The sequence below is a fragment of the Rhinopithecus bieti genome, unplaced genomic scaffold, assembly GCF_001698545.2.
Source record: "Rhinopithecus bieti isolate Rb0 unplaced genomic scaffold, ASM169854v2 scaffold_13375, whole genome shotgun sequence".
In the NCBI taxonomy this organism is placed as follows: Eukaryota; Metazoa; Chordata; class Mammalia; order Primates; family Cercopithecidae; genus Rhinopithecus; species Rhinopithecus bieti.
The window spans coordinates 1,297,211-1,321,557 of NW_016807628.1; the positions used below are offsets into that span (position 1 = coordinate 1,297,211).

The window sequence follows — 24,347 nt, forward strand, 5'->3', positions numbered from 1 at the left end:
AATGGCTCTTAATCTGATTATGTATATATAAATGCAGTGGCTTGGTCATAGCTCACTACAACCTCGAACTCCTGGGCTCAGGTGATCCTCCCTCTTCAGCCTCTCCTAGGACTACAGGTATGTGCCATTATGCCTGGCTAAATTTTTATTTTTTATTTTTTATTTTTGAGACAGGAGTCTTGCTATGTTGCCCAGGCTGGTCTTGAACTCCTGGCCTCAGGCAATCCTCCCACCTCAGCCTCCCAAAGTGCTGGGATTACAAGCCTGAGCCATCACACCTGGCCTGTTTATGTATTTATTGAGGAGAGACTGTGTGCTAGTGCCCAGAGACAAAGGTGACTACAACACAAACAGCCCTTTGTATATACAGCTTAACTCTACAGGTAATTTTCAGCATTTTTCACTGTAAGGTAAGTGTTTTCACATATTATTTTCTTTCATCTCCTAAAATAAATATGTAATGTACATACTATCATTTCCTCATTGCATAAATGGGGAAACAGAGGCTTAGAGAAGTTAAGAATTTTTCCGAGGGCAACAGCTAGTAAATGGCAATGCTGGGCCTCAAATTCGCAAGAGTCCGCTGTGGATTTCTTGCTCTTAACCATTTGGCAACATTTTCTGAGTCTGTCAAAACCCTGCTTCAGTGCAGAAATGGCTCTGGCCCCTTGCTCATCTGGGAGGAAGGTGGGGTGGCGCACCAGCTCCAGGAGGGCGGTGACTGACTCCTGCAGGCCCCGCTCCTCTGGTTTGCGCTGATAATGCTGCTCTCCTCCCAGCTCAGCAGCCAACCCCACCCCCACCCTACCCGAGCTGCTGGCAAGGCTGCCAGGTTTCCCGGGCAGGGAAGAAGAAAGCCTCCCATTAGCAGGAGGCTGCGGTTCGGAGCGTCCCTGGGACGAGAAGCATCTGTTGCTGCTCCCCATTGTTCCAGCTGAGAGCACGCTAATTGTCCCCTCCAAAGTTGGGCTGCCGTCTCTTGCCAGAGGGAAATTATGGACCCTTTTTCAGCAGGCGCTGTCCTTTCCGCAGCTGTCAGCTGAATGGCCCCAGGAGGAACAGACTGATTCGGAGGGTGGGGGGAAGTCCATCTTGCATCGTGATCCACGCGAAGGAAAGTCCGCACAGCCCTGAAAGGAAGCAGCGCACCCAGCAGACGGACTCCACCCAAGAACACACAGGCCGAGGGACAATGACCTTTCTTGAGCATCCATATGATTCCACGGCCTGTGGGATGGTTTGCACTGCTGCTGTTGGATCATTCAGGAGCTTGAATGCGGGCAGCATTTTGGAGTAAAAAAAGTAGAACATGCTTGGGAATCAGACTAGGCTGGGTTCAAATCTGAGCGTTGCCACTCATTAACCACGACCTTGAGCAAATCACTGTCACTTATCCACCTTGCAGGGCAACTGGGAGGAATCCAGAAGCCAATAAATAACTATGAAATAGCTAGCACAGGCTGGCATAGAGCAGGTGCTTGATACGGATGACTTTTTGTTATCATTATTACTATTATTATTATAACACTGTGTTGAAACACAGGAGTGAAGACAGCCCACATACAGGAGGGTCTCGTAAGTAAAGAAGTAAGAACATCACTCATGTATTAAAAAAATATTTTAAGTTACCTACTAGGTTGCAGGTACTGTGTAGGCAGCTAAATCCCCAGAGAGACCTGGGTCTACTTGGAAGTCAAGCAAGATGGATTTCCTGAACAGGAGCTGGAGAAACAGCTGTTTTACAACGAAAATGGCCCCCAGCAGAAAGAAGAGCTTGGGCAGAAACCCAGAGATGACAGGAGCAAGGAATGCTTCATTTGAGGATCTGAAAGTAGCCCAGTGCTGTCAGAACTCAGAAACTAAGCACTGGGGAGGATCAATAATAAAATAGATAATTAATAATGGAAGGACATCACCCTTGGCCCTGGTCTTCTGGCTAGAGTCTGCCATAGAGTCTATGGCAATGACTGAGATACCTCACTTCACGTGGGATGTACAAGGGCAGAATGGTGAGGATGAGACACAAGGAAGGTTTGAGGCAATGCAGCATACACGTTAGTGCATTGACTACCACTTTGTAATGCACCACGAAGTGACATGGTAGACTGTCCCTGGGCTGCAAGGAGGGACTGCACACTGGGGCAGTTCCCGGGAGACAAGAAGAAGGAAGATTTATCTGCCCAACTCTTTCTCCCATTTCCCATTGGTAAAGATTCACTGCTTTCAGGTCGTTTCCTCTGTCTCCGCAGTGGCCACTCAGAGAGTCATCTCTCTTCCCAGGATGCAGTATTGTGTGCCAGTCTGAAAGAGGAGGCAGAACCCAGCACACTAGGGTGAAGACCAAGAGACAGCAAGCAGGAGGCAGGCGAGGGCGTCTGCGGGGATGTTCAAAGCCTGTGTGCTGGCTCAGGGGAGCATGGATTCCAGAGAGGAAGGGGAGGAGCATCGTCTTTATTGATTGTTATAGCATAGGCTGCTGGTGTTCACTCATGTGCCATTCTCTTTTCTTCTATTCAGCTAAACTATATTTCCTATATCCCCACCTCTACCCATTGCATTTAAGTGGGAGCCTGTGACTGATTCTGGCCAATGAACCATAAGCAAAAATGATGTATGCAGCATGTTCAGGGCTGGCTGGAATGCCTCCTGCAGTCTCTTCCACTGTCTTTTACTCTCTTGTCCCCCAAGACTATAGAAGACAGCCTGGGGCCAGGCATGGTGGCTCATGCCTATAATCTCAACACTTTGGGAGGCTGAGGCAGGAGGATCACCTGAGGTCAGTTCAAAGATCAGTCATGGTGAAACCCTGTCTATACTAAAAATCCAAAATTAACCAGGCATGGTGGCGCAAGCCTGTAATCTCAGCTACTCAGGAGGCTGAGGCAGGAGAATCGCTTGAACCCGGGAGGTTGCAGTGAGCCGAGATCGCACCACTGCACTCCAGCCTGGGCAATGAGCAAAATTCCATCTCAAAAAAAAAAAAAAAGAAGAAGACAACCTGGGAGAGTCACAAGGTAGAAATCTGGCTCCTCAAGTCACCCCCTAGAAGACAGTCATTCTGAAGAGCTTCCCACTAGAAACACCCTTACTAGACTTTGAGTAAGTGAGTAATAAACTTAGATGGTCTTGAAGTGCTAAGCTAAGGGGTCGCTTGCTACATGAAATGACATCACTGTGCCCTAATGGATACCTGAGCCCATGATGCTCCACAGGTACTGTGCTAGGTTAGCCCAAGTCAACCTCACAACAACCCCAAAAGAGGGAATTAGTATCCCTATTTTACAAGTGAGTAAATGAGATTCAGAGAGATTGTCACTTGGCCAAGGTCACAGCAAGTAAAGGAGGAGTTTGGATACAAACCCAATCCTGGCTTTCTCTTTCCACTGAGTCATTCTGCTTGCTCCCCTGGAGTGGGGAGTGACGTGGGAAGAGAGAGGAGGAAGACACACATTCCTGGCTTTGAGTGGGCTAGCCCAACCCTGCGGGGGAGTCCAGACGCTGGTTTCATCCTCATTCCTGCTCCAGAAAAACACCAGAGTCAACTGCCAGAGAGAGAAACTCCGGAGAAATTAGTAGGAATGACTCGGTCACTCAGAGTCCCCTCTTTTATGCTTCGTGGGACAGAGTGATGGAGAAATTTGGAGAAGACTCATAATTAGCAATCACAGGGGTTAAATTAAAAAGAAAGAAAAAACATCACTTAACCAGTCAATGAAATTAGATAAAATTATCTGCTAGTATTTATACAAAGATCTAATGCTGCCCTGTACAATAAAGGCTCTATATGGCTTGCAAGATACAGTAAAATTAATTGTATATTGGGCTGCCAGGCCCTGTTAGAATGGTGTGTTTATTTAAGCAGTCCCAGAGCTTCAAACATTTGAGTTGTAAAGTCCCAGTCGCTGTGAGGGGCTTGAGGAAGAGAAGCTCAGGTCCTTGCATTCTCCCTGGGGCCAAGTACCCACGAGCTTTTATGGTTTTATATTCTGTTGGGTGTTTTTCCTTTAACAGCCCTTCCTGACAACACCTGGCAGAGCCCTGAACATGAATAGGTGTGATCTGTCTCTGAGTTTTTGCTCCATAGCAAGTCAGAAGGGAATTAGAAGTGACTGTCTTTACTTAAAAACTGGATGAGGACAGTCTCTATGTATAGGGATTCAGACTGGATAAAGGATGTCAGGTTCAAGTTCATTGAAGAAAAGACGAAAATGAGTTCGAGCAAGCTTGACTGGGAGAAATCAGGACACTGTGAAGAGATGGCTCCCTGTTCACCAAAGGTAGTTCTGGTTGTTGCTAGGAAGCTGCTTCCCAGGCAGGGCTATGTTTTCCTGTCTCCCTGGCACCAAGGTGGGGCCGTGGAATGTTACCAATGGGATATGAGCAGAGGTCCCAGGTGACTCTTTCAGACCAAAGAACTTGAGAAGCAGAAGTGCCTGCAATCCCCCTCCTTTTTTCCTTCTGCTAGCTTCCTGTGGAAGAGCACAGTCACCCGGAAGTTGCATGTTAAAGATTACAGTGCCACAAAATAAAAGGAGCCTGAATCCCCGAATCACCATCTGGAGACGAGCTAATGGCCAGTTAGGAAGATCTGTTTCAGAATTAAAGTGAATGTAAAGTAAACTTCTATTATGTTTACGCCATTATATTTTGAGGATTTTTTAAGAGCAACTAGTATTAAACCAATACAGTAACATTAAATCCTAAGATTGAGGAAGATTACCTTCTTTTTACATGCATTAATGTATAGCAAATATATTGCTGCTTTCCCCTACTAAGCCCACTGGAAATGTTGTTAGTAGATTATAACATTTTTTATCATTCTTTCTGTGGCCTCAGAACTCCTCTTAACATTATAATTATTACTAATTTATTATGAGTTCTATGAAGATGTAACTGAGAATAATACCTATTCTGACACAACTGTAAATTTATTGGGACCAGTGTTGACAAATCTCTCATGTAGCACATCATCAAAACAGGGCAGCAGCTCAAAAATGTTGCTGAATGAGTGAATTAATTAATTAATTAAACTATAGGTGTTCTGCAAAGATCTTATTCTGATATATTTGCAACCTTCCCTGGGTCAGAGAACTGCTAAAACATGGGAACTGATAAGTATCAGAATAATTAAACTCAGGTATTAAGACCTCTAATGGACTTGATGGAGCCTTCCTAGAATGGTAGGTCTGTAGTCACTGATGATCTCTCACACTTTACTTTACCTTGCCTCTACAGAAAAAGCAATCCAAACTGTTCAGATCTGCTTTGAGATCCAGTGTCAGAAGACGTGAGGGGGAAAACCCCTCTATTGTTTGAGTGGTGTCTTGAATGTCATAGCTAGTTAGACTGTTTAACCAGAGTCCTCCAAGAATATATGTACACAGCAGTGCTGACGGTCATCCCTCTCCTTTGTAAAGCACCAACTGCAGTAGCTGGACTCTTGCATCCATAATCTCATTTGATTATTTTATCTATTTAAGTAAAGAAAACAAAAGAAAATACACCCATTTAACAGATGAAGGGAGAATCCCAGAGGGGATGTGACTTGATAACACCACAGAATATTAAAGACAAGCTCAGGTTCAGAGCCCCGGACTTTTTCATTTGTTCATTCAGCTAATATTCAATGAGTACTTATTGGTCAGGCACCTACTACCCCCTGGGTCTCACTTAATGCATCAAAATGTCATGCTTCCACAGTACAGATGGATATTTCATCACACACTCTCATGTTTGGCATTTTATGAAGTACAGTTCTTTCCCTTCCCTTTCTTCCTTTAACTAGTGGAAGGAAAACAAGCAAATTTGATCTGAGCCTTGATCCGCCCCTACTTTTGCTTACCGCAAAGAACACCATATGCTGAAAGGGTCTATCTAAGCACAATCCTGTTACTATTGCAGGAGGTATTAAAGAATTAAATTAATTTATCAGATTATTAGGAACAAAGTTGTAGGAAGGATGTCACATGGGAAGAAAGCACTGAATGCCACTTCTAGAAATATGCACAGTTTTGAATGTGCCTGGAAATAATGAAGAAGTGGTCTAAATTCAAGAACTGGACGGTCTTTGGTGGGCCCCCAAGAGTCTGGAAGTGTTCTCTCAGTGCCTTAGCCTAGGTTTCAGATTTACAATTTGAAAAATGCAGCTGTCAGTTCAGAGCCTACATCTATACACACCACAATCCAGCTTTTCTGGCTACAAGCTGTTGTGGCCTCTGAGATAAACATGGGACAATCCCACGTGGAACCGGCCACTTGGTCACTTCCCCTGACTTTAGGACACTCTGATTCAGACGTTGACTTACAGCCTAGACTATTCTCATCACACAAGAAAGTAGGGAGCTGAGGATGTCCACTGGGGGCCATTCCTTCAAGCACTGTGACACTCACAGAACCGCCAATTCCTTGAGTGATCCCTAGAGGAATAGAAGTTCTCCTGGAAGAAGCATGATGGTATTGTGAGTTGAAAGTTAACTGTCACAGAAAAATAAGAGTTTAGAGATCTTGGAGCCTATAATACCTTTAAAAAAAATCCTTAGAGAATTTTCTTTTACGGCTCTCCAAGATTGCTTATCCAACCTTGTTTCCCTCCCCCACCCTGAAAGTACTCTTTATTCCCCTCCTCATACACCCCTAACCATGCCATTTTTATTCCTGCTTCCCCAACTTTGCTTAAACTGTCTGAAAAGCATTTTTCCCATCTATCTGTCGAAGCAAGTCCTACCCAGTCTTCTAAGGCAGTATCAACTTTGGCATGGAATCACTTTTTTCCCCTAAACTTTCTATAACCTGGAGACAGGGGTCCACACTACCGCATTCATTATCTCCCTGTGTTTATCATTGTTTTATGATTTAAAAAAAACACACACTCCTTCTCCAATAATGCCGCAAGTTCCTTTGGGAAGCATGGTCTTTGAATTTGCAGCCCACCTGTGTGTAACCTCTTTCTTTTTTTTTTTTTTTTGAGACAGAGTCTTGCTCTGTCACCCAGGCTGGAGTGCAGTGGCCAGATCTCAGCTCACTGCAAGCTCCACCTCCCGGATTTACGCCATTCTCCTACCTCAGCCTCCCGAGTAGCTGGGACTACAGGCACCCGCCACCTCGCCCGGCTAGTTTTTTGTATTTTTTAATAGAGACGGGGTTTCACTGTGTTAGCCAGGATGGTCTCGATCTCCTGACCTTGTAATTCGCCCGTCTCAGCCTCCCAAAAGTGCTGGGATTACAGGCTTGAGCCACTGCGCCCGGCCGTAGCCTCTTTCTAAGGACTTTGAAAAGTTATCGGGAGAGGAGAGGCTAATTTGCTTGCTTTCTCTTAGGCCACCCCATTCACAAGGATGTCACCATTATTAGTTCCCTGACCTATGTGCAGGGATGCCTGGGAGAATTGTATTGTGTGTTATCTTATCTCCTTTCTGAGATTATAAGCATTGTGCAAAACAGGCAATGTATCTTATAACCTTTGAGTGCATAAACTAAATATTAAATTTTTAAAAAAATTAAATGTTGCTGTTTTTGCTGTTGTTTTTTGAGCAATGCATGTGGCCAGTGTCCTCACAGGTCTCTATTATTAGAGGCTGTATTCTAAAGAGTTCATCCAAATTTTGGATTTAAGTGAGTTTGCCGTCTGCTATGTATGGTTTTCAATACAAAACTTTTTGAGTATGGGACAATCTGTACAATTCTCCTAGGCATCCCTGCACACAGTTCACTAAAAATGGTGGCATCTTTGGAGACAGGGTGGCTTAAGAGAAAGCAAAGAAACTCAACCTCCTCCTTGTTCAGTAACTTTTGGAAGTCCTAAGGAAGAGGCTACACACAGGTGGGTTCCAAATTCAAAGGCCAGGCTTCCCAAAGGAGCGTGCAGGGCTATTGAGGAAGGAGCATACATTATGGCAGTAGGTGGCATTTGTGCCTGCTGTACCCACCAACTTATAAAGGGACCTTAATCAATTGCCCCAGTCCTCTCACGCCTCAGGCTGGCTGAGGGCCAGGCAGACCTCCAACATGAAACCCAGCAAATGTGATCTGGGCCTTGCTCTGCCCCCACCTTTTTCCTCCCTCAAAGAGGATTCTGGTGCCAGCACCATATGTTGAAAGGGCCCAAGCACGATCCTATTACTATTGCAGGAGGCATTAAATAATTACATTAATTTACCTAAATATGGAAAAAAAATCTTTACAAATCAGGGACACTTGGCAGATTTTCCAGCTGCACATTTTTTTGCTTGGCACAGCACACTGTCCTGTTGGGTTCCCATTGCTACTTGGAGTGTTTCCTTTAATTGTGGGGCACATGCCTTCTCTTGTTCTGTTTAATTTTCTCGGAGCTGGTTCCACATTCTGGCTACAAACATATTATAGGGAAAAAAAAATGCCCACAAAAGTATGGATTGTGCTTGAGTGTACCCTAAGGGAGAGTGCATAAAAATAGTAATTTCTTGTATATGAAACCTTCCATCGGGCAGTCTTTCACTAGATTGCTTTGCAAAAAGTAAAAGGTTGAAGGGGTGGAAAGAGGGAAAAGGGCAAAGGAAGGAAAGAAAGAAAACTGGGAGAGCAGAAAGGGGTTATACAGTGGAGTGCGAGTGAGCACACATTGGAATTCCATGTGTATGAGGATGGTGAACTAGACTCGTGTTTGCTGGACTTGTAATGGAAAGCTCCACCAAAGAAAAGTCTGCATTTTCAGGGTCAACACTTTCTATTAACTATCTCTGGTCAGTGTTTTCACTGTCAAGGCTTGTTGTGTCTAAATCGCAGACCTCCTGCCATGGAATTCGAGGGCTGAAGTGCAGATAATATTCACAGAGACCACACTTCCCTGACTCAGCATGTCCTCACAGGAAAGCCACAGAGTGACTGCCACCCACACAGCCCAACTTCAGAGGCCGAGGGAAGGGAGGCCCTGGCCTCTCACAAGTTCACCTGACCGGAGACTGCCTGGTATTCCCTTCCTTGGGATAAGGACTTATAGAGGGTGCTTCTTAAATCCTCTGTGTCTTGTTTTTAGTCTACTGAAGACCAACATTAGTAGCAGTAGTAGTAGTAGTAGTAGTAGTAGTAGTAGTAGTAGTAGTATTTTGTATCACAGCGCTTGGATGTCTCAGTAAGGTCAGGTTGCTGGATTACATTTCTAAATACTTCCTCTTTATTTCTAGCCTTGCCTCATCATGGAGAGGTAGCAAGCAGTGAATGAGCATCATTCTGTGGCCTACACCTTGAGTCACTCAGTTCTAGACGCAGGGAGATGAGATTCAGCTAAACTGGCCCCATCCAAGAAAGGGTGCCCAGGGACTTGCACTGACAGTGGGGGTAGATGATAGCTGTCACATCACAGAGAAGAAGCAGCTGGGACCCCAGAGATGAACTTCCCAGCTCCCAGAGTTTCCAGAGCATCCATTGAGCCTGCAAATAGCATTGGTGACTGTCTTCTGCCATTGTCTCTGAGGTCTGTGGGCCAGGGTAGCTGGAAAGGGCTGAGCATTCTTTTCTAAGGTAGTGTGTCTTGCCTTGGTAATAATAGACAGATAAGACTTTAGTAAAAATATATTAGAGGGAGCAAAGAAGTGTGATTTTTTAAGTTCTTACTTCCCTTCCCAGAAATGGTGCGGGCCCCATTCAGCAAAACTCTGTGCTGGTCTGAAGTCATGGTCCAGCGAGGCCTCTGGCTGTAGACATGATAAAAGGCTTCATTTTCTGACTTAACCACGCTTCTGCTTATCTCCTCATCTCCAGCCCGTGGTGAACACTGTGACTTCTTCCTTTTCCTGTTGCTCATTCCTGCTGTGGCTTGATGACACATTCTGATCCATCCTGCAGCATCCGCATTACTGTCTATAAGCTTGTGATATGGTTTGGCCCTGTCCCCACCCAAATCTCATCTTGAATCCTACTCCCGTAATTCCCACATGTTGTTGAGAGGGACCCGGTGGGAGATCATTTGAATCATGGGAGCGGTTTCCCCCATATTGTTCTTGTGGTAGCAAATAAGGCTCACAAGGTCTGATGGTTTTATCAGGGGTTTCCTCTTTTGCATTCTCCTCATTTTCTTTTGCTGCCTCCATGTGAGAAGAGCTTTTTGCCTCCCGCTATGATTCTGAGGCCTCCCAGCCATGTAGAACTGTAAGTCCAATTAAACCTCTTTTTCTTCCCGGTCTCAGGTATGTCTTTATCAACACCATGAAAACAGACTGATAGTGCTTGTTAGAAATGCAGAACCTCAGGCCCTGCTCTTTCCTGGAACTATTCCCTCAGATTCCACGAGTTAACAATATCCTTGAGGGATTTTTATATACATTAGAGTTTCAGACGTGCTGCTCTAGGAAGCTCTTGCAGTCCCCTATCACCTGCGTTTGGTGCTCCCTTCTGCCATGTGGGAGAGAATATATTCAAGCAGGACAACTGAAGAAAGTTGAATGATGGGAAATCAGTAAGTTAAAGCAATAAGGCTATTAAATGGGGGAGTTGCCACCACCCCTAACTCTGAGGGGGCAAAGACAAGAGGTCACCAGAATCCTGGAAGCTGCGCAAGGGAGCCCTCTGACGGCAATTGTGGCCTTCAGTGGAGGAAGAGGGGAATGTACAGTTTCCCAGCCCAGGGGAAATAGATACGCCATCTCTCCCTCATTTCCCTCTCTGTCTGTTGTGAATGTCTTTGCTATGGGTTGGAATGTGGCCCTTAAACTGAAGTTCTAAGCCCCAGGACCTCAGAATGTGCCGTCATGTGGAAATAGGGTTGTTGCAGATGTAATTAGTCATGCTGGAGTAAAGCGGGTTGTTCATGCAGTATGAATGTTCTTGTGAAAAGAGGAGAGATGCAGAGACAGAAGCATAGGGACAGGACAGCCATGTGACCACAGAGGCAGAGACTGAAGTGAGGCATCTACAAGCCAAGGATTGCTAGAAACACGAAAAGCTGGAAGAGGAGAGGAAGGATATTTCTGCAGCTTTCAAAGGGAGCGTGATCTTGCTGATACCTTGATCTTGGACTTTTGGCATCCAGAACTGTGAGACAGTAAGTTTCTGTTGTTTTAAGCCACTTGGTTTGTGGTACTTTGTCAAGGTAGCATGAGCAAACGAAGATAGCTTTCCATTGGCTGAGTCCAATCAAAAGCCAGAGGAGAAAGAATCCTGCCGAAGTCATTCATAAAAGGGTGGGAAAAGTGGAGAATGAATCCGTAGGAGAAAATAAAAAGTATCCAGCAGGTGGGGACTATGAGAATAGATCAATGGAAAGTATTAGATTAAAAACTAAACAAAACTCTCTTTTTGTAAGAGTTACCAAACCTGGCTGCTGGTAACTCCCTTCCCTGGATGTATGAAAGAAACTTGGCTGCTCCCTCTAGTATGTGAGCAGGAGGTACATGAACAAACCTGATGATATCATTTAATCCCTTGATACAGCAATACCTGAAGCCTTCACCCTTGGAATACACTACGGTTGATACAATAAAGTCCCTCTTTGACTTGAGCTACTGTCTCCAAACACCTAAATGCCAGAGAATGGTAATATATTTTACTTAATTTCATGGCTCTGAGAAACACAGGGATCCACACTAAGGTCTTTCTGGCCAATCTCAATATTCTCCCTGAGAGAAAGAAAGTGACACCTTTCAGACAGGAAATCTGTCCAGGATCCTGTCCCCATGAAAGGGAGTTTTTCATAAACAGAATATCCAGTTTCTTGCAGCTCTTTTATGAAAATCAGAAACAACTTAGGTGCCCAACAAAAGGAGATTAGTCAGATGGATTTTCTACATCCATACAATGCAATTCTCTACAGGCAAAAATTATGACATGGAATGATTGTTTTCCAAACGTCCTCTGCAAGACCAAGGTTTCCTCAGAAACCTGCAGAGACAGAGTGGTTTAAGTACATACACTGAGCTATCAATATCATAATCCTGATTTCATTAGAGCATTTTTATTTTGACCTATTTTTATCTATTTTGCTTCCAAATAATATTTCCCTTAAATGAAGAGTTCCAGGTAATGTCCATAAGCACATCCATTGGCTTGTAGGTGGCCATTATTTACCTTTTGCCCCACATGGGTAGCACTGGAGGAGAAATAGGGTGGAAAATTTCTGGGTTTGATGAAGAGCAGAAAAAGATTTGAGAATGATTTGGCAGACTGGTGACTCAGAGTTGACGTACAACTAATTCACACGGATTAAGAGGCCAAGTACAGTGAGGAAAAGTCCCTGGACCAGGAGAAGGGAGAACTGGGTTCCTAGCCCCACTGTCCCAGCAGCAGGCAGTATGTGTGAGAAGGTCCCCTCTGTGCTTAAGTACAAAGCCGCCATCCGCATGACCTCTCAAGCCTGCAAGGACACAAGCATGTTCTTTAGTACTGTGGAAACCCTTATGTGATGTCAGAAAGAAATTTCCAAGGGTATCTACAATCATGCAGTCTGCGTATCCATTCCTCACTTCAACTTCACTTATGTATTTCCAACTCCTTTTCTAAATATGAGCCAGACAGACACATAGAAATGGACTGTGACTAATACAATTTTAGTTCATCATCTCAACAATCTTAGGAAATGGATTTCATCATAACTGTCATTTTATAGAGGAGGAAACTGAAGCTCAGAGGGGGTAAGCAATTCATCTAAGGTCACACAGCTGGTAAATGTCAAAACCAGGCTTTGAAGACCTGATGACCTTTTGGTCTTAATGAGTATGTACTATGGACCAAAATATACACAGATACATCTTTTCAGGCTTCAAATTTAACAAATCTGAGGATTTAAATAGCTATAGGTATAGATGATATTGAGGGAGGAGAGGGAATAGACAGCTTGTAACAATTTTCAGGGGGTGGTAGAGCTGGGAGAGGTAGTAGACTATGGAATCAAGCCTGCTCATTCCTCATACATCCAAAGCTCAGAGAGAGGGTATGACTTAACCAAGGTCATACAATTCTTTGGCATCCAATCCCCAAATAAAACCCAAAATTTTAAAGCCAAGATTAACTGCCCTTAACTCTATAGTTGATAACTTTACGATATTCCCTGAGATGTACTTGCTGTACTTCTTGAGGTCTTGAAGAAGGTTTTTTTTTTTATTTATTTTTTAAAAAATGCCTCTGAACTTCTGCTCAGCCTAATGAACTCATCCAATTTACCAGATGTACAAAAGTGAAACGAATCTGACGCACAGTTAATCCTTTATCTTCCTTGGCGGCAGCCTCGGAAACAGCGGGAGGACAGTCCCCCAGCCTGCAGTGGTGTTACGGATCACAACGGAAGCATATTGTCATCAGATTAATTTTCCAATGCTCCTACCCTAACCACAAAATCCTGAGAGAACGAGTGTCAAATACACTTAATAATTGCATAATTATGACATCTGTTACTCTCCAGCACCTCTTAGTGGAAAATTAACTGAAGAAATAGCAGGTTCAAAGATGTGTTAACACTCTGATAGCAGATTTAATTGAAATATGACGGGGGAGGATAATGGAGATTAAATTAAGCTCTCAGATAATCATCTGACACAAAGATAATTGAGCCAGTCTCTGCCACGTTGATGAACGCTTCAGAGATGCTGTGCAGGGTGGCATTTTGAGTATCTTATCCTTCAGGCAAAATGGAATTCTCCTCCCCACCCCCCTTCTTCTCCCTCTCTTGTCATTCAACATTTGTATCCTCCAAATCAATAATGTGAACAGCAGCATAATTGGAAATAAAAGATGATCTGAAATCCACAGGAAATTAGGTTGAGGCGCATGGAGGAAATACAGTCGCATTCTGGACACAAGGTAGATTTTTATGGGATGTGTCCCTACTCTGCAGTTTCTCCAGGAGTGTTTTCCCAGTGTCTCTGTCCTCAGTAGAAAGAAGTGGCCATATGTGAAACTGGAAGGTGGCCCATAAACATGAGAATGGAGGAGTCAGTAGGAGGCTTCCTCTGCATTCCCTTACAACAATCACTTTGAGCTCTTTCTCCTCTCCGTGGGACCATTCTCTTGTTTTGTAGGGCAAGCCCAGGAAGCAATGTGTGACAAAGAATGAGTACCCGGTGCTGGAGGGCATGGAGCAATCCACTGGCAGCTCTTGGTGGTGATGAGTGAGTGTCCTGCGGCAGGGTGTGGGGTGGCATGGGAAGACCAGTTGAAGGCAGGAAGTGGGAAAGCATTCTGGTTCCTGTCATGGCAAGGGTCAGCAGCCAACAGTCTGGGAGAGTCTTCTTGCATCTCTCTTCCTCTACCAAGGTAATGCCTCCCTGTCAAAGGGTCGTGAGTGGCAAACCAGCACAGAAAATAAGGTGGTGCCCTGAAAGGCAGTCTTCACTCCTCTCCCACTCCACCAGCACTCCAACTACTCAGAGTTTCAGGTTCGGGATTTTATATTAATGGGGTTGATCTGCTTCGCTTAGGTGGAGTCAAAGGAATGTGGTCACATCTCCTTGAAGCAACTCCATCCCATTCCCTCTTACTCTTCTCTTCCCTGGCATCACCCCGCCCATGAACACCATAAGAATTTCCTAGTCCTGATCTCTCTCTATGCTGTGACATAGCTAAGGGTACCCCCTTGGGGATGGAGGAGGCAATGATGCGAGTGCACCTAACTGGGGCCCTAGACATGACACGAGATGGAAAACATTTCCCTTCTCTGGCACAGCCATGGCTGAAGCCCAGAGTGCCTACTGGGCCTGAGATGAGGGGTTCTGGGCAAGCTGTGCATTACAATGGTCACCACATCCTCTAGCTCAGATCCTGACCTTGGTGGTAAGTCCTTCAACGGACAGTGGAGCCCAAAAACCAGGGCATTCCTTCCAAATTCTGCCAGAGAACCCACACTCAAAGTAGGTATCTTTTTTCCTACAAAGTCTCCAAGGTACAATGCCCAGGACGGCAGGGTAGGGTCTGGCACCCACAGCCTTATGTATGGCAAAGCTCTCCTTTCACCACCAGCCTTCTGTTTCAAACCTCTTCGAAAGTTAATTTAGGACACTCATTCTTCCTCCCTATTTTTGGGTTTGGAGTAGAGCCCAATATTCTGAAAGATTACAATAATGTTTAATTTGAGTGGAGAACAATAAGGCTCTCCATTCCATCTCTTCCCTCCTGGAAAAATTCCATAAATTCTATAAGTGTGTTTCCCCAACTGATGGATATCGGCAATAAATTCCATGTCATCAGACCCCCAGTTAACCTATGATGGCAAAGTTTGAAAGATGGTCTTGTCCCATCTCTCCTACTACTTTTATTCCAAATTGTTAATTTATTGAAGTATAAAAAAGCAAAGCATCTCATGAGAAAGGGACTTAAGAGTTTAATCATCCTCCTATGGTCAAGTAATATGGCACCAGAAATTGTCTTCAAAGAGAAGATTTCCGACTGTCTTCTGACCTCCCTTTTTATCTACAGGATGGGTGTGTGTGGCTCATAAATCAACCGGACCCACTTCCCTTTGTCTGTTTGTGTGCTGCCACCGACACTGGACTGCTATGAAGAAGAAATTTTGCCCAGAGGAAACTAGAAAACCTGAATGTGTACACAATGCTGACATATTTTGTTGCTTTCACCCCTCTTAAGAATTTCTACCGTTCCTTTGAGAAGTTGATTATTTTTAAAACTGTGTATCATTTTGTCTTCTTGGGCAAATTGCACAATCAAAGATATGTTTCACCGAGTATGTAAATCCGTTTTACATATTTCAAAATAATATCTAATTAAAACATCAAGGTTATAGCTCATAAGGCTAGAGTGGACAGGGCTCCACCTCCTCCTTCAGCCTCTCAAAGTAACATTTAAAGTATGTCCTATAATTAGGAGCAATTATAAATTCCAATTAAAAAGAAACCCGCATAACTCTGAGGGTATTTTTCTTTGATGGTACTCGCTTTAATTTATGTGCTTGTTGCACCAAATTGTCTCCACTTCCTCAGATATGTTCTCAGACAGAAAAGGCTTCCAAAACTGCAAGAGAAAAGCAGATCAAATCTGAGAAAAGTACTGAAGTTCATTAAAAAGGGTTATTGCATCTATAACTTCTGGACCTGGTGTTCATTGATTAGAGATTAAACATCATCCTTTGTACTACTCAGATTGGGATTTTTAATTAGGATGTCATTATTACACAGATATACTGAATGCCAAATTGATTTTTGAGACCTTTTGAAATAATAGCACTACTTCTGCAAAATGAAAATCATAATAGATTATTGACTTCTTCAGGAGTTTTGATCCAAGGGTACCTCCCCAAAGTCAACATTTTCAATATTTTCAGTTTTATGCAAAGAGATGCTCACAATTAGGCTTATACTAAAAGTTTGTGCATATTGACTTTGTGTCATTAATGCCGATGGCATCACATTGATTACCCTTGAATTACAACAGCAGTGTCATTGCTGGTTGCTGCATTGTTTACATACCATATAGCCTTTGTCTTTTGCTTTTGTTTAATTTTAAAAGTGTTCATATTCAACATGAGTAGCATGCTTGATTCACAAGATCAGAGGTTCAACAATTTTCTCAATTCGTAGTGCCCTTCGTGGCTCAGTAATTTCTTCATAGTGCTCCTAGTTCAAAAGAATTACCCATCAGTTCCCTTTAGTAAGTAGTCAGGGCCAAACAAGTATGAGGGTCCAAAAAACTCAGTGAGCATTTTTAAAAATTACACAACATTTGTTAGAAAAAAAAAATCTGTTTATTTTCTAATACTCACAATTACTAATGAGATGTCTGTGATGTGTCAAGTTTTAACATCAGATTGGACGCCATCACTATTTCTGTTCCACAGTGATCTTCACATGGTTCGTGCTTTTTAACATAGCCTCTGAAAATCGAGCCTCAGAAAGATAGACTATCTTATTTTATTTATTTATTTATTTATTTATTTATGATGGAGTGTCACTGTGTCTCCCAGGCTGGAGTGCAGTGGCGCAATCTCAGCTCACAGCAGCCTCCACCTCCCGAGTACAAGTAATTCTCTGCCTCAGCCTTCTGAGTAGCTGAGATTGCAGGCACCCACCACCACACCTGGCTAATTTTTGTATTTTTAGTAGAGACAGGGTTTCACCATGTTGGTCAGGCTGGTCTGGAATGCTGGTCTTGAACTCCTGACTTCATGATCCACCCACCTCGGCTTCCCAAAGTGCTGGGATTACAGGTGTGAGGCACTGCACTCGGCCTAAAGGTAGACTGTCATCCACAAAAATATACTGTAATCTAACGTTAAAAATAAGTTAAAACTACCTCAAGCTAGTAGTTTGCACAGTGTCTGACAAATGTTACTGTGTTTTCCTCAAAAATTTAAAATATCAGACAGTTCCCATGTGAATTCACTGCAGCATCCTGGGTATCTCGGTGCACAGTTTGGAAATTGAGGTACAAAAATTAACGTTTCTTGATGTCATGAAATCTACCATGTCCATATCCATCTTTTCTGTGCCTAGCATGGGAACTAATGTACTCCATAGACATTGTTTAAAGAACGTTGCTTTTGGTTAACACTTTTCTAGTTGAGATTATCTTAACTCACAGCACTACAATTTGATAACATATATCCAATGTATACATAGTCACTCCCAATGCAGAAGGATATCTTTTCTTACATGCACTCAAAGAGCTTAGGTGGTGGAAATTGATGGAGTCATCTCTGTTTGAAATATCTCATAGATATTTCTCTGTGAAGAAAGCTTTTATCTCGAAGATTCCTAGATTTTCTCTAAACTTAAGAAAATACTTAGAAAGTTCCGTCACCTGCTTGCTCCCTGATGTGGTTTAGCTCTGTGCCTCCACCCAAATCTCATGTCAAGTTGTAATCCTTGCGTGTCAGAGGAGGGGCTTGGTGGGAGGTGACGGGATCATGGGGGCGGATTTCCCCCTTGCTATTCTTTTGATAGTAAGTGATTCTCACGAGATCTGATAGTTTAAAAGTGTGGCACTTCCCCCTTTGCTCTCTCTCTCTCTGTCTTGCTCTGCCATGGTAAGACGTGCCTTGCTTCTCCTTTGTCTTCTGCCATGATTGTAAATCTCCTGAGGCGTCCCCAGCCATGCAGAACTGTGAGTCAATTAAACCTCTCTTCTTCATAAGTTTCCCAGTCTCAGTTCTTTATAGCAGTGTGATAATGGACTAATACTCCCTAAGACATTGCAAACATACACAGAAGTAAGTGTATGAGTCAAAAATTGCTTGGATCACTTGATTTTATCCAGAGGTGGATGAAGGTGCATATGTCCAGAAACAGAGGCCTCATTCCCTGCCCTTAACTTCCCTCTGAGCACAAAGGCCTTGGCCTGTTGCTCCCACATGGATACCGTGTATTTGAGTGAATCCGAAGAATCATATCCCACACAATGCAGCCTTGGCTAAAAATGAATACCCAGTGGTGTACATATACCCAATGATACAGAAACATAATGGAATAGTATTCAGTCTTAAAAAGGATACAGTCCTCATCCAGCTATGACATGAATGAATCTTGAAAACATGATGCTAAGTGAAAGAAGCTGAAACAAAAGGCCACATGTATGATCCTATTGGTCTGATGCATCTAGAACAGGCAAATTCATAGAGATGGAAAGCAGAATGGAAGTGATCAGGAGCCGAGGGCAAGTGCATAGGGAGTTATTGTTTAATGGGTGCAGAATTTCTGTTAGGGATGGTAATAATGTTCTGGAAATGGATAATGGTGATGATTGTACAACTTTGTAAATGTCCTTACTACCACTGTATTTTACACTTAAAAATGCTTAAAATAGTAAACTTTATGTTACGTGTATTTTACCATTTTACCATACACAGACACAAAATTGCCCAGCCTGGCGAATGAGATTTGCTTTAAAAGATGGCACCAATAAATAAAGTTGAGAAAAGTAAGACTGCCACAACTACCATATTGTGTAAGCCATGAAATGCCCAATTAGAACAGGGATTGACAAACTTTCTGTCAAAGAATCAGATAGTGAATATTCTAAGCTTTACAGACTGCAGGGTCTGTCTTGCATCTCTTCAAGTCTGTCCTTGAGTCTGCAAAGTCACTGTAGAAAACATGTAAATGAAAAAGCATGGTTGATTTCTCAGCAAATCTTTATTCATGGACACTGAATTTGAATTTCTTATAATTCTCACATATCGCAAAATATTGTTCTGTTTTAGACTCTTTTTCCTAATCACTTAAAAATGTCAATACTATTCTTAGCTCATGGATCTTATAAAGTCAGACAGATTTGGCCTGTAGGCCATAACTTGCTGATCCCTGATCTACAATCCCAAAGCAAGACTGAGACAATACCGTACTGACAACATGTGGAATCTCTTCCAATATTAGAGATGGTTTTCCATGACAAGTGGGAAACGTCCTCCTTGGAAAACTTGTTATCCAGTGTCTCAGCCAGGGTGAGGCATTCTACAATTGAGACAACCTGAAGTTGGTGCTCATTTTCCCTCTTGAAACTTGGCCCCACTATCTGATCAGGCCCCTAGGGCTAGCAGGATGCTCCATCGATCCAACCAGGGAGAAAATCCATTTGATTCACTACAGGATGCTAAGAATGCCTTTTAACATCTCTTACGGGATTATTTTTTTTACTGCAACAGACACTTCAAATAAAGCAAAAAGCATAAGAAAGAAAAAAAAAGAATGAAATAAAAGAACAACGATTGTGTTAAAATTTATGGAAAGCATATTCTCAGGAAGGGAAATTTCCATTGCTACTAAAATAAAATGCTAGGCATAATTTTAAAAAAATAGTAATGGCATACTTTCTGGAAGGAAATTTGCAGGGAAAGAGGCTAGGGGCTTCCCAACACTACTAAAATAAAATGATTCAGGCATGTACCTCATTGTATACATGACCAGATTCATTGGATGAGTAGAATTTAATTCAACAAATTTTACTGAGCATCCACGTTAAGTTAAACATTTGAGACACAAAGTTTCCTCGTGTTCATACTCTGAATATTCAATTCATCTTGTGAATTTGTTTGTTGGTTTGGAGGGGTGGCTGTTGAGAGAGGGTTGGTCGCAAGGTATAAATTCCAGATTTTCTAATTACAAAAACTTTGCTTCTATCATAGCTCTTCTTGTCTCCCAGAACCCTTAAACAAGAGGCATTTATTCTCATATCAACTGCTGCTATTGGAAAATAGAGCCCCTGGTCAGTGACTCTAATATTCCCCACTGGGCAACAGACAGAGGGATACAGTAGGGGGCCCTCCCTCTGTCCACGTGCCTGGAGTGCTCCTTCAAATGGCTCAGAGCTCCCTTTGAGATTCAAGGGCGGCTGACAGGGGGAGCATCACAGGTCCTCGGCCAGGCTGCTTCCTTGAACTTGGCCTTCTTCTTCCAATTTTTAACACCTCTCCCTCTTTAGTTCTCAGATTCCTCCTCTCATTTTTGTGTTTGAAGTCTCTATATTAGCTTGTGGTGCCATTTCATCAACACATTAGGTTACAATTGGCTCTAAATAATTTAAATATTTGGTTACAACAAAGACAGCACAGCCTGTATGTCCAGCTGAGCTCAGAAAGACCTTCCTTCATTAGTTCTAACTTTATTTCTCATAAAATAAGAGGCCATTTGAGTAAAATGATAGTGGAAAAATTTTTAAACAGAACCAGCAAATAAACATGGTCTTTATGAGTTGTAACCTAATCCCCAGCTGATGTCATGTTTCATGTTTCAACTGCCAGAAAATGCCTGACATCTATATATCAGGCAGATTTATGGAGACTTCAGGGTAAGAGTTAAGAGGATCCCTTAAATAAGGATAGTGTGTTGGTCTGGGGGTAATTTGGAGCCGCTGTTATCCATAGATTGAAATGCGCACATTTGGGTAAATTATAGGAATATGCCTTTTCACTTAACCTCTTTTTTATGTTCCAAAAGTCTTTAGATCTGGGAGGCGGATGCCTGGGGTTGGGGAGGCGGGGGGCGGGGAGAGAGAGAGAGAGAGAGAGAGAGAGAGAACAAGAGAGCACTCAAAATATGATTCTCTTTTGCCCCTATTTGGTCATTGATGTTTCTTTGGCAATACTAGAGAGAAAGAAAAGATCCTGCATCGCAATCCTCAGAATCATAAACCGCACACAGGCTCTCACCCCCACCAGGCATCTCTTGGTTGCAATATGGCTGTGTTGGCTACAGGAGGTGACTAAGGATGTGGCACCCTGGTAGTTTCCTATCAAGAGATTCTTGTTAAATCTGCCTATGACAGCAGTTACTCCACAAGGATAGAGTTTTCCCAACATAAACCTCTCTTTATATTGTACAAGTTGAGAACCAATTACACCAGAAAAATGGTTTTGAAATAACCCCAGAAAAAAAAAGACTCACTTAGTTTTGACATACATTGACTATAGATTTGCACTCAAGTATCTCATAGGTCTACTCTGGTGAATTAGCAAGAATAAATTACACTAGCTGGTGTAACAAACAGCCCCAAATTTCAGTGGTTTAACACAGTAAGGGTTTATCTGTTGCTTGTATCATAGACCTACTGGATGTTCAGAAGGTGCACTTCTACATGGTGATTCAAATATCCAGTGTCGGTACAACTGGTGACTTTGTAATCTATAAAGACTTGGAGTACTCTACACATGGTTCCACTTTACCTGCAGAAGATGCTGGAAAATGTGGCATAGCTCTGATCCCAGGAAACTCAACTGGCTTCCAGCTTCCATTTTGATATGAAAACTACCATGCTGCACTGCTGAGTGGCTTCTGGGATTTCCTCAGAGACTAAAAGAATTGAAATAATAAAACATCTTTTCTTTTTACATTTATATCTCATTGACAATGGGTTTAATTTTCCTCAGCACTCTTACCTATTCTATGAGGGAGGCAAGGCAAGTATTATTGTCTCTACTTTTACATTGGTCTCTGAGTGGGAGCAGGGACTTGCCTGTGCCCCAGGACCCAAAACGAATGCGACAGAGCTTGAATCAGAACCCAGGTATCCCTGTATTGGATTTGCAGTTTTTACTACTGTACTAACAGGATAGGAGTAGATGAAGTGGGGAACAGGGTGAGGAAGGAGAGGTGAGCTCCTCAACTGAGTTGGGAACTAGATGGTGTTGGAAGATTAGTTCTGGTTTTATCCAGGTGTTGGTAAGGACTTATAGGATGTTTGAGGGGTGAGACATTAAATTATTTCAGTTCTCTGCTTTAAGGCTAAATGCCAGTTTAATTCAGAGATCCAATCCCTGTATGTTTCCATACACTTTTATTTTTAATTTCTCATCTTTCTTTCACTTCTTTTCTTTCATTTCTCTCTTTTGGAAATGAAAGCATCACTTTTTGCTGTGGTATATGAATATAACAATATTAAACGGTTACAATAGTAGCCAAAGTACAAGAGGGAGAGCTCTTGTGACCTCCCATAAATGAAAGGTGACTCTGAAAGAATGAAAGACAGTTACAACAGAACTGGCATAATGCGAGGGTTAAGGTTAGGATCCTTGTGTGTGTTGATTTCCACAGCTGGCACAATCGTAATAGAATGTTTTCATCCTTCACGCCACAGGAAGAGCAGAGCCCAGGCCTCTTTGCTCTGGGTATGCAGCTTCAAAGAAGTGTTGCAAGCCTTCATAATCATGATTTCAAAGAGGTTTGTGGAAATGTTTTATTAATTCTTATAAAGAAATCCTTTTTTCTTAATTTTTTCATTAACTTTAGACATTTACTTGCAATTACATTTGTTCAGTGAATACAATGACAGAAATTAATAATTCATAGCTTTTGTCAGTGAAAATTTAAAAAAAAAAGGACCGTTGTTCAATCAAATACAACTTTAAATGCACAATCTTTATTTAAATAAGATTTTAAAAATAAATAATGGGGAATGTTATTGTACTTCCTAGAAACCTCTTCTTTTCCAAATTATATCTATGCTATACCCAGTGACATGAAATCTTGGGTTGTTCAGAGCACATCATTAAAATAACAGGTTCAGGTCTGATAATCTAAACGGGGGGAAACTCGACTCCAGCTCAGTATTTGTGGGACTGCCTGGATCTTCTGGGCCCTTGTGGTTGGTGGCAGAGAGTGAGAGCACGATAAAGTTGGAAGAAATCAAAAAGATTATGCCTTCTTGACAACCCCTCCTGTGACTACTGGGGAAATTAGGGTCCACAGAGAGACAGTATATTGGTCCATGGTCGCACTACTATAAGGAACTACCTGAGACTGGGTAATTTATGAAGAAAGGAGGTTTAATTGACTCACAGTTCTGCAAGCTGCAGAGGAAGCATGGCTGGGGCAGCCTCAGGAAACTTACAAGCATCATGGAGGGGAGGAGAAAGAAGGCACACCCTACATGGCTGAGCAGGAGACAGCAAGTGAATGGGGAGGTGCTACACACTGTTAAACAACCAAATATCGTGAGAACTCACTCACTCTCATGAGAACAGCAAGGGGGAAGTCCACCCTCATGATCCAATCACCTCCCACAAAGCCCCTCTTCCTACATTGAAGATTACAATTCGACAGGAGATTTGGGTGGGGACACAGAGCCAGACTGTATCAGACAGGGAGGCTTTTGAGTTCACACAGGGAGTTAGCGGCACAAATGGGCCTGGCGTGTAGATGTCCTGACCTCTCAGCCCAAGCTTTGTCTATCTGTGATGCTATCTTTATCATTCCACCAAGACCTGCCTAACAGTATCTGTGGATTGAGATTTGAGGTGTGCTAGGCAGACCAAACATTTCAGCCCAACTGCCTAGCAACTTATCTGAAATTCTATTGTGTTTCCCTTGTTAAAATGCAAGTATCTATCCCTAGAAATCAACGTAGCTGGAAAAGAACGGTAGGAAATAAGGCCAAGGCCTGGCAGAAATAAGATGACATGTGGAGTAGTGACAAGCTCTGCAGTTAGGTCAAAAGATAGAGGATGAGATGAGGTCTCTAGGGCTTTCTTCTTCATCCTGCCTGTTCCAAAAAGAAAGAAAGAAAAGAAAAGAAAGAAGAAAAGAAAGAGAGAAAGAAAAGTCAAAATTTTAAAAACTTCCAGGGAATTTCCAACTCATCAGTAACACTTGGAAGGGTAGTTTAATGTAATGGTTAAGAATGTCTCTAGGTTTTAATGAAAAAAAAAAAAGAGGCCAGGCACGGTGGTTCACGCCTGTAATCCCAGCACACTGGGAGGCCGAGGCGGGTGAATCATGAGTTCAGAAGATGGAGACTGTCATGCGCGTCCGTGTGAAGAGAACACCAAACAGGCTTTGTGTGAACAACATGGCTGTTTATTTCACCTGGGTGCAGGCAGGCTGAGTCCGAAAAAGGAGTCAGCAAAAGGAGATAAGAGTGGGGCCGTTTTAAAGGATTTGGGTAGGTAAAGGAAAATTACAGTCAAACCGGGAGTTGTTCTCTGGCGGGCAGGAGTGGGGTCACAA

At 42.8% G+C, this 24,347-nt stretch overlaps 1 long non-coding RNA gene across 1 annotated transcript in view; it reads right to left on the reverse strand.

Annotated features, from left to right (window-relative positions):
• Positions 1-15,857: 15,857 nt before the first annotated feature.
• Positions 15,858-24,347, reverse strand: part of LOC108536314 (uncharacterized) — a 90,630-nt gene continuing 82,140 nt past the window's right edge. Inside the window, exons 3-4 of the long non-coding RNA XR_001887482.1 lie at positions 16,383-16,529; positions 15,858-15,927 (exon numbers count right to left, since the gene is read on the reverse strand). This is a non-coding gene — a long non-coding RNA (uncharacterized LOC108536314). The remainder of the gene's footprint in view (positions 15,928-16,382; positions 16,530-24,347) is intronic.